We start from the raw sequence: 11,854 nt of genomic DNA, 5'->3' as shown, positions 1-11,854 counted from the left end.
GTTCTCGACTAACTGAAGTTTATGGAGGAATTTGCTGGGGAGACCAAAGGGAAGGGAATTGCAGTAGTTAAGTCGGGAAGTGAAGAGACTGTGGACAACGACAGCAGTAGTGTGAGGGGTGAGGGAGGAGCGGAGGCAATTCATGTTACGGAGGTGGAAATATGCAGACCGGGTGACATATTGATGTGGAATTTGTAAAAAAGAGTGTCGAGGATAACACCCAGATTCTTGACCTGTGGGGAGGGGGAGACCAAGGAGTTGTCGATTTGGATAAAGAAACTATTGGATTTATAGAGTGTTGACTTTTTACCAATGAGGAGAACCGCTGTTTTGTCACTGTTTAGTTTTAGGATATTGTGATTTAACCAGAATTTAACTTCTGTGATGCAGTCGATAAGGGATGGGGATGGGAGGGTAGATGATGTTTACTGGTGAGGGAGAGCTGGGTGTCATCTGCATTGCAATTCCTGTAAAAAGTTTTTTTTTTAAATAACAACAACTGCTGTTCTCTTTCTTATGAGTTTTTTTTTTTAAGAAAGCTGGATGTTTTAGGTATGTTTATGTTCGCTTGGCACAGAAAGGCAATCTACAGGCAGCTTAACATGCCCATTCAAAAACAAGTGACAGCAAAGCTCAGTGAAGCTTTGTGTAGGACGCTCTGTCTAGGACTGACTCACCTGAACCTGCAGAACAATGGAAAAGTAAGCAAAGCTCTAAGTCAGGAATTTGATGGACAGCTTCACAAAGTGTTAGTGACATTAAGCGGTTGCAAAGAGTGAGGCTGCACAATATACATTTTTACACCAAGATTTGAACCACAAGTCAACATTTTAAAATGTCTCCCTAATCTTAAGCTTGTGCCTTAAACAACCCAGACTTTCTCTTTTCTTTTTACAACATTGTATTTGGTGAGACATGAATCAACCGAGTAGGTGTGCAGAACAGGGGTGGAGGAATTTGCTGAGTGTTTTGCTTGAAGAACTTGTCCTGCAGTAATAGACTGGTGCACTTTTGAATGAGCAGAAACCCCACCCCCCAAAAAGAAAATTTAAAAATTGCCATTTCGCAAATTGAAGCTTTGGTTACGCAATAGAAGGGATTTGTAAAATAAGTCTCAGCTGTGCAGATCCCAAAAGATTTATGATGCATCTCTGAAACCATATTTTGATCATTTTGTTTTACATTATACGCTTTTTAGAATGAAGCTGTTTTGATTTAATCTGATAAGAACGTGAAAAATTGTTGCTACTCAAATATTTTGTAGCTAGATCAGCACTGGGAAAATAGATCCTGGAGGTGACTGGGGCACAGATTTTGTGTCTAAAGCTTAGAGCGTTGCTTCTTCCTGCAACACACAGGATGTAGTGTATCCTGTCTGGCAGCAGCAGAGAGAGGAGACACGCTTCAAAGGAAGGAGAAAGTGGCCACAGAATGGAGAGAGGTAGGAAGGGCAGGAGGAGGAAAAGGCAAAACACTGAGCCCTGCAGCAGTGGATGGGCTTTCAGGCTTCCCCTTTTTGACTTGAGTACATTTCAAGATGAATTTAATCAGCAGAGACTAAACCCACTACCGGATTTTACCAATATGAGCTGAGCAAATCAACACAAGCCAAAAATGTTTTGTGACATTTAAAAGCTTCAATAAAAAGGCTACATAAAATGCACAACAATGTAATAAACCAAATGTTGTAAACGGCTGCACAATCCTGACAAGAGGACTACAGTTTCCTTCCTACAAACCATTGTTCCGTTTACAAGCGAGGAGGCTGTTTCAAAGACTCTTGCAAATTTTGACTTCAGAAGTATGCACAGTTGGCTGGGGTGGAGGGATGAGGGTTTGGGGGTGAGACGCACCCTGTTTCACTGGCATCTGAGTCATGCAATGGTCTGCAGCAAATGTGTGTAAAATAGCAAGAACCCAGTAGAAGAACTATGCGTACCAGGAAAGTGTATAGTGTTTGAAAATCATGATATTTTGTTTATTTTCCAGCCTGATTCGTGAAATCTCAAAGGCTGATTCAGAGGGAAATGGAGTTAGACTTGAAACGACAAGATGAAACAACCCTGCTTGTCTAGGCTATAAACCCTTTCCTTGTGCACACATGTTTGGCATTAACTGTCCTGTGCCCTGAATGGCAAAGACATTCAGACCTCTAGAAATGGCCTGACTGAAAGAAGGCCTGATGGCACAAGGAAATCTATTTATAAATGCCACTAACAACAAGCTGTGATTAATTAGTGCTGTTCATCACAAAATGAAAGGTATGCACAACGGAGGATTTAATCTAATTTAACCCTGAAAAGCATATTTAATCAGAACTGTTGCATGTCTTTAGAGTGCTGCGTTAGGTTCGTATGAATTTTTATCACTCTAATAATCCATCATTTTCCCAAAGCAATTCATACAGATTAATTTCAAATCAGTGCAATATTTACCTCAACCTTAACCCCAACTTAACTCAAATGAAGTACATCTGAATGAAAAAGTAGACTAAATCTGACTGAAACATATGACCCAAAAATGGAGTCTAAATCCAATGACATAGCAACAGCTAGCTTGTTAGCATAAGCGCCATAGCTGTAGTTCTGAACGCTGTTCACTCATTCAACCGCCATGGCGGTTCTCTTTTTTTTTTCTCTCTTGTCTGCACATGCTGTCAAAGGTCAACACTACAAGAAGTGTAATCATTTTTAGACAGCAATGCATTTTTTGTTATTGCAATTAAATAAATTGCATTATTTTATTGCATAATTGTGACCATCACCAGCCCTCCCTAAGGAAGGGAAAGAAACACTTTATTAAAGGGAGAATATAAAAAGAGAGGGCAGTGTTACACCTCGGTGAGGGGGTGGGGGGGAGGTGAAGGGGGAAGAGAGCAGGGAGGAGCGATTCAAGGTAGAGAAATGAAAGGGTGGGGAAGAGTTGATTACTGTAAAGTGAGAGTGAGATGTGAAGTTGTAGGCGTGAGGCTTAACTATAATGGTGGTGGCTGTGGGCAGAGGGAAGGAGTGAGTGGTAATACCTGAAACAGGTGCTTGGGATCAACGTATCTAAAGATAAGCCCACTCCAAGTTTTATCCCACAGTCCAAGGCATGCTAGTGCATCGTAGACCGATGTATGTGCAAGAAACCGCCACTGCAAACCCAAGCGCTGCCCCGGACTCGAAAACGCAGCCAGATTAGCAGAAAGTGCGGGGGCCAGGGGGGCCCAGGCAACCCCCCCCGGGCGAGCAGCCCCCCAGACGCCCCCAGGACACCAAGCCGAGAGGCAGCCACTGCCCCCCAAATACATACTCGAGAAAGCACCTAGGAGCCGAGGAACCAGCGCACCCCGCCACCGCCCCCAACCCCCAACCCCAAGGCCCCCCACCGACAATGTTATTGTGTACAAAGGTCACATGATGCTGTGAAGATGCTACGACTGCCACAAGCATATGCCAATGCAGTCGTAGCATCTTCACTTTTGACAATCTTTAACAGGATTTTATCGCCAGGGATTCCAATGGAGAACAAGCAAACATGATTTGATCTCATGCTTCAATTTCTGGATTAGTCAAAGATTGGCTGAGGCGCACACGCTGACATGAACATTCAGTTTTACTCAGGAGATATTGGCTGTTACTCCATCCTTGAGTATTTCATTTTTGCCCCCTCAAATTTTCACATCTATAAACATGATGCACATTCATGCTTGTGTTTTTAATGTCTCTTCACACTCTACAGTTTACAAGTATGTAACAGGGTCTATTTCATTTCATTTTATGATGCTATGTTATGATGCTTTTGATATAGGTTGAATCATCATGACCATATCTGAAAATGAATTAGGACAAATTGCAAAGCAGCAGTGAAATAAGTAATTTCCCCTCGAAGATAAAGTCAACAATTTAGCTATGACTCACTTTGGCACATAAAAAAATGCATTAAAGTGAAAAGTTAATGACAATAAGGAAAGGTCTTTGCTGATACATATATATTTCAAAAATGTGTAGTCATAACAATAATGTACAAGTTTAATGACAGATTCGGAGCTGTTCTAATTAACTAAAGACATCAAGTCTGGTTAAACCTACAATATTACTGTCCATTTTAAATTTACCAGCCTTTCTGGATAATAGCAAGAGAATAGCCCTACTATTTAGTAGCACAAGTTAAAAGCACTTGTCTCAGGTATGCCCGTTGCACAACACAAACAGTATAAAACTTCATACATAACCAGATGACATTAAAATAACCATGGATGTGTTGTGAATACTAAAGATGTCAGCTCTCAGCACTTGCATAACATTTATATAACCAATTATATGTGTAACATGTGGATGAATTACTCCACTTATAACCTATTTCATCTATCACACACATGGAAAATATATTATACAGAGATACCACATCAAGCTCCATAAATCCAGCAAACCTGACAAATTTTGTTTTAGATTTGGCCAACATAAAAAATGCTTGAAATAGGTGCTGCTTTGAAACAAGAATGAACTTATAACATTTACTAAATAAACATATACTCATTTAAAGTAAGAAAATTGATTTGAAGATGCCCCAAATTATGTCAGTCTATACATCTTGTAATGTATAGACAGCATCTCAGGTTAGTGTTAATGTTACCTGATGTAACTATACGGGTGTTAACTGGAAAGGGGCCCACTGGTGTGACTTAGGTGGAGGTGTCAGTTTCCAGCCCAACAGCTTTCCGCTCAGTCTAGGGAGTCGGGACCTAAACTGTGAATCTTCTGATCACAAGCTTGCTTCCTCTACCCTTTTTCCACAACTGCCTCAAGACATTCTGAGTGTGACTGTCTTTCTATAACTGCGTGTTTACAGACATTTGTGCAGCAGATGTGAATGTGCTTGATTCTCTGGGTGTACAGGGTTCCTTTCCCAGTGCATGCTGGGAATTTACTATTTTCATTATTGTAGTGCCAAAATTTGCACTACATTAAATACATAAATCCATGGGCGGTAAATTTAATTGAGCCAGAGAAAATACAATATACGTTCTTTATTTTCTTGCAGGTCCGAAATCCACTAATGTCATGTGGTGGGACTGAAATACTTGGCTGATGTCTCTTTTTGGTCTGTGGCTCAGAGATGGAGGAGTTGGTGCTCACGAGTAGAAACGTTGGAATAACAAAATACTCCTGATGCCAGAACCTCCTCAAAGATCCTGCTGCCAAGGTGTCAACATGCCCCACAAGAATGTGCTGAGCTTCACTGTGGCCAAGGGTCAGTGCACAGTGTGTGCCTCTGTGTGTGTGTGTGTGTGTGTGTGTGTGTGTGTGTGTGTGTGTGTGTGTGTGTGTGTGTGTGTGTGTGTGTGTGTGTGTGTGTGTGTGTGTGTGTGTGTGCGTGTGTGTGTGTGTGTGTGTGTGTGCCTGTGTGTGAGAGAGAGAGAGAGAGAGAGTATGCACATGGATATGTTTCCAACAGGGGATTCACTATCTATGTGAAAGGCGAGTGTGTGCACAAGAGGCTTAGGGTGAGTCAGCTCCAGTGAGAAGAGAAAGGTTGGAGACTTAGTGGTTCCTATATAAGGATTGACTCAGCAGCCAGGGCCACTCTGGAGCAGACATGGCCAATGATTGCAGATACAAAGGTTATATTAAATCATTTATGGTCTATATTCTATGCTGTGAAGAAGACACTTTGCAGAAAGGAAAATCTAGAACTGACTTCAGAACTATGGAAGGTTAAAGTGCAGCACCTTAACTCTATCTGTGTGACAGCTTATCCACATGAATCCAAGTAAAAAAAAACAAAACAACAACAACAAAATATAGGCATAATAGATGCCATTTAATGAAAATTGACCACCACACGACGTCTGAACAACCCACTGAGCAAACCGACGTTGAAGTGACCTGATGGTCTGACGTTGAAAAGACATCTGTGGCGGGTGCAGAGTGAAAGTTTTTAAAGATGTTGTCTGGACGTCTAAAAAAGACATCATAAAAAACGTGTTACAAATCATTATTCAGTATTATATGCAGTCAACAAGTATATATCCAGTTGTATTTCAGTAACATTAATTGCTCTCCGATCTTTTTAATAAATAATGTAAATATCGGGCCTTAGTTCTCACTGATGAAGCCGACGTTGAAACGATGTTGAGAAAACGTCTTTTTCAGCTGTGGTCTGGTAAGGTTAATTCTAATTGACGATGTACCTTCAGCTTGTTTGTTTCTGTGACTTCCAATAGCATAGCCTTCAGCCAGGGGCGTTTCTAGACCCACTGGGGACCCTAGGCAAGAAGGACTAGGGGGCCTCCCGGCCCCAGAATGATGATGAATGAAGTCCAGGATGACGGATCAGTAAAGAAATACTTTATTAAATAATTAACATATAAACTAAGTAATTAAGAACATAACTATCTAAACTAAATGCAAACTTTACACACAATATATACAGTAAATGCCAGAAAAAACAAACTGAAATGTGCAAAATTTTAAGTATGATAAAAATGCAACCAAGCAAAAAAAAAAAAGTACACTAACCATAAACATTGGATTTTCTAACCATTTCTCATTGTCATTTTGTAATTTTCTTTGGTGAATCTTCCAAGGTGGGTTTTCTGAATTTCGGGGAAGTCCATGTCTGTAATTTGGAGTGGTTCTTTTCTCACAATTTCACGAGCATCGATAGCTTTTGGCCACAGCGCAAAATAATCTGCATGATATTATTTGTTGTTGTTGTTGTTGTTGGCTTGCATAAAGTAAAGTAATGCATGAAGTAAGTTTGTTGATAACCACACCGTCAAATTTGAATAATTAATATATACATATAAACACTTTATGAATGTGTTTAGAAGAAAATGACTGAATTCACTTTACACAGACTTAAATGTGCAGTTACCGTTTCTGGTGCTGGGTGGATGACTGGGAGTTTGGGACAAAGTGCCTGGGACTAACTGGGACAAACTTTTTTAAATGTAACACACATTCACACTTACCACTATCATGTTTTTTCATGTCTGCTTCATTTTATCGGTGTATGTTTGATAACATCAGCACGTTGATGCAGGGACCGGTAGTAGTGGGGCCCCATTCGGGAGGTTCTTGACCTATCACTGTAATGTGTCCGGGGGGGTTTCAAATTGTGTCACTGATATCTGCCGTCTGTCGAGGCCCCCTACTAGCAACTAGCCAGTGACGACCCAGAAAGGGCCCTGTGCAGGGGATTTTCGATGCACTGTTGTTGCAGCGTCTCAAAGCAGTTTCATTATTTTGAAATTGACTGTCAGCCATCCCTCGGGGGCCCCCTTCAGCTCGGGGGCCCTAGGCAATTGCCTGTGTTGCCTACCCTGTTGCAACGCCTCTGCCTTCAGCTAAGCCCTGCAAGCCAAATTATAAGGTCATTCTGAACTGAAACTAAACATGGTTTCAGATAATAATATAACTCAAGGAAACATTAGTTATGCAACATTCAACAATACTAGTTCTCGACTTTTACCTTCAGCGTTTAGTTCTTGAATTATAGCTTTCTTACTAAATGTTTTCGATCCCCATTCAGTTCCCATGTTAGCAATCTTGGGGCCTTTGTTACATCCCTTACAGTATATTATTGAGTAGCATAATATTTGTAGGACAAAACCTGACATATTTGTGTAGTGGGGTGCATATATATATATATATATATATTTTTTTTTTTTAATCTTAATTTGAAATATCTACATCTTAATCCAGGTCATCTTCATGGAAACAATGAAGATAATTCTTCATTACCATTTTCTCCAGCAGCTTCTAACTCAGTTTAGAAATGTACCTGAATTTAACATAACTGCTTATATTTGAATGTTTGTCCAACGTACTGCTGTAAAGAAGCTCTCAGTCGATTTCAGAGGTATGACAGGTCTGTGTTAGTCACAAAAGGGAAATGCAGTAACTGCTGTCAGTGATGCTGCAGCTTAGAGACACAAAGGCTGATTCAGAGCAAATGTGAACATGTGTGCAACATATGGTGAAACTCTAACTGAATGAGAGCCACAGGCTGGAGAGGCCTGCTGAGAGCTGGCTACAAAGAATCACTGCACTGACACACAGAGACCTGCACAAACAACCACATTGTTGCACATTCCCTGCTTTTAGCGGAGGTTGAAGGATCTCACCATAACTTGGTCTTCCAGGTAATTCACAGTATGCACAGTGTGCAAGTGCATGTGTGTGATGTAGCAATGAGGGATATCCGGTGCCAGCGTGTGAAAGAGTCAAAGAACACCCAAAGAGGTGAGTACAGCCAACTGCCAAGACAAAGCAATAATAAGGAACTTTCAGCTGTCATTTAAAGAGCCACCAAACACATCACACATTGTATCATCAGTGAAACCCGTTTTGTTTTTTTTCTTCATGGATTGAAAAGCAGTCGCTTTTTGCACCTCACCTCTTTTCTCCTTCTAGCGGTTGGGCTCTTGGCAGACCAGAACTGGAGCTTATAAGACTGAGAGGGTGATTGAGTCAATTTAAGTTGGCTTGGATGACCCACCCAGCACCCCCCCCCCACCTCAACCCCCCTCACTGTGGTATTGATAAAATCTTAAAGATGCTTGCAGCCAGATGTCTGAAGACATGAAGAAAAGCAGCATGAAATTTGGAGAGGCAGCATTGTGCCAAACATTTTGCGTGTCACATGTCTCTAGCCATAAAGGACTGAAATTAGATATCCTCGAGTCCACTGACAAAAGTAAGACAATTTGAATTTCTCCAAAAACCAGACATGCTCTTCTCATTTTGATGGTTCTGGTTTTAGCATGGATGGTGGTGGTGCTTTGCGTACTTAAATTGCTTTTTTTTCTGTGTACTTTACCCATTTATGTCACTTTTATCTCCAAAGGCAGAATAAAGACAGCAAAAAGAAAAATATGATAGTACCGTAAGCAGAACTTTCTTATCATACAGAGAATCCACAACTAAAATTATCAAGGCAAATATATGCATTGTTTTTAGTTTAATATTATTTACTTTAACAATATTTTAATGATTCTTGGTTTAAAAAAACAATATTAAAATGTGTAGCTTCTTGAAAACCAGCAAATACTGTAAATGTTTGCTTGAAGAAGTAAAAGAATAGAACAAATGAAATATTTATTTGCCTTTTCTACCTCCTCTTTGTATCTGCCTGACCTTTTTTCCAGGCAGTCCTCTGGTATTTCTCCAAGAGAGGAGCTCTGAGCAGACAGGAAACGTGGTCTCCTCTAGGTCGAGGCATCTCTGCTGTGTTTATTGTCCTAACCTCAGTAAAATGATGTTGTGAAACTGAGAAAAGAGTCAAGGGCATCAGAGCTGGTAAACGGAGAAGAAACTAAGCAGAACAGGGCTGAGATGTGTGTTTGCTTAGTGCTGGGTGTGGAGCTGCTAACAAGCGCAAAGATGATCATGAAGGTGGACAGGGATGAGGAGATTGTTTCTAAAATGTAGCGTCTATATTGTGTTTTTGTTCCTACCTCCATTCCCTGACATTGTATGTCTATTCAGGAATTATTTGATTTGAATTTCATTTTGCACACACTCCATTCTTTCTTTTGCTTATAGGTAAAAACTCAGTTCAACCCTTGAGATGCTGAAGCACTTTACCATATGGGTGAAAAGTCAAGGTGTACGGACAATAAAAAGGCAACTTAGATTGTGTTGATAAATACTTTTGGGTGATATAAAGGAAAGTTAACTGGAAGTGTGTGGTTCTCTGTGTAAAATGCCATGACGAGCTGTTAACGGTATTCTCCCCTACAACAGAGAGGAATAAGAGGCTGCAGGAAGGTGCCCTGTACACCAGTGCACATTACACATTTCAGCGATAAAAGCAGCTGCATTTTTTTCAGTCACAACTGCTTTGCACTGCTTTGTTTCATTTACTCACATTGGTTTTCACAAAGCCAGATTATTTATTTTCCACTCCAGGTTCTGCAGCCCACAAAGAGAAAGTTAATGCTGTGTAATGTATCCGTTTTTCAGAGCTTTTAAAAAGTGTAGTGCTCCTGTGGAGTGGAGAGAAAGGAGAGTTTTGAACAAAAAACAAAACAAAAAACAAGGCAAACATTTATTTAAGAAAAAAAACACAAAATGTTCTGTTCTATATCTGATGTGTTTTATAAAATAGATTAATACGTTTTTTGTTTTTTTTAATTATTATTCATAATAATTGTGGTCATACCAGCCTGTGGTCATACCAGCCTGTCATTGCCCGATCCTGTTAGATCTCGGAAGCTAAGCAGGTCTGGGCCTGGTTAGTAGTTGGATGGGAGACCACTGAGAATTCCAGGTGCCACAGTGGGGTGGCAGTCACCCAGTGGTATCTGTCATTGTACCCTTGGGCAAGGCACTTCACCTACATTGCCTAGTATGAATGTAGTGTGTGAGTGAGTGTTGGTGGTGGTCGGAGGGGCAGATGGCGCACTATGGCAGCCTCGCTTCCGTCAGTCTACAATCTATTGTGGCTACAATAGTAGTTTACCACCACTAAGTGTGGAGTGAAAGAATAATGCCTTAATTCTGTAAAGCGACTTTGAGTGTCTATGATAAAGCGCTATATAAAACTGATGCATTATTATTATTATTATTATAAGACTACCTTCAGTTTTGTAAATATTGATCATAGTGCGTGAAGTCTTACTTTACGTAAAAATGTATTTAAGAATTAAGCCATCCAGTTAAGGTATGTTATGTTGTTGGTTGATAAAATCTGAGTGAAGGATATTTTATTTTTTCAGTTTCTCCCCTTGAGAGATTGCCACCTTATTGTGGTCAGCGGGTTTGCAAGGGTGCCTCAGTGACATTAAGAGCTATACCAGCAGGAGTTTAGTCTTCAGGTGGGACACCCAAGTTGGACAGGACAGAAGGTAGAGGCCTGAATAAGTGCAATCCACTCTAGATTGAGGTTGGACAGATTGCTATCAATCCAATTCAATGAAGAAAATAGTTACTACAAGCACAGGGGAAACAAAGTGCTGGAGAATGTTGTTTACATATGATGCCCTCTTAACTTTTCTGACTGCCCCTTAATATATATACCTGCCTACAACGGGCCCTGTGTTGAACTGCAGGCCACCATTGTATTCAGAGCGTATTTATTTATTTTCATTCATGTCTTGATGCAGCAATGACTTTTCTTCAACTCAGATGTTAAACTGAACTATTTTTATTCACCTACCATACGGCCCAGATTCACAGTTAGACATGCTTTTATTGACACATTTCCGGCTTAGAGGAGCTTCCAAGTTCTCTGCTGTTTAAAAGTCATTATGGCAATAACTTTAACAACATCCACCACCAAAAGAGCAACGTAAGCCAGAAGCCATAATGACCATATCCTCTGCCTGCTGTAATTACACTGTAGAGGAGGTAGAGTGATTAATATAAACCTTTAATTAGTGTTTACTACACACTCTTCCTTCATTTTATTTAAGTAGGAACATGTGGAGGCTCACTTTTAGATACTGAGGATCTTACACAAAACAGAAATGGTAAGAACCTTGTAAAACAAGTCAAATGGCAATAGCTTATGCAGTTATGGTCTGCGACCATGAAAACTGAAAGGTGAATATTTGGAGAGAGTATGAGACCACAAATGATTTCTCATTAGGTGAGTAAAAAGCATTTATTAGGATTCTTTAGGGAAAGACTGTATGAATTTGATTGCATTAAAGCATTTTTCTTTTACAACTTAAATTAAAGCTACCTTTGTTCTAGCAAGGAAAGTAGAAAAAAAAAAAAGCAGAGCAGCAGCCAAACCTGGATTAGCTGTGCTGTAAGGAGCTGAAAAATCCCAGGACATTATTACTGCAATTTTACAGGCTAATTAGGAGAAGGTTAGAAATGACACATGTGGCAAATATATATATATATGAATAAACAAT

General features: G+C 40.2%; 1 pseudogene; it reads left to right on the top strand.

The window, feature by feature from the left end:
• Positions 1-10,154: 10,154 nt before the first annotated feature.
• Positions 10,155-10,272, top strand: LOC114470471 (uncharacterized; annotated as a pseudogene).
• The last annotated feature ends 1,582 nt before the right edge of the window (positions 10,273-11,854 follow it).

This window comes from Gouania willdenowi, chromosome 9 (assembly GCF_900634775.1).
Source record: "Gouania willdenowi chromosome 9, fGouWil2.1, whole genome shotgun sequence".
Taxonomy (NCBI): domain Eukaryota; kingdom Metazoa; phylum Chordata; class Actinopteri; order Blenniiformes; family Gobiesocidae; genus Gouania; species Gouania willdenowi.
This window is presented reverse-complemented; position numbering and strand designations above follow the sequence as displayed.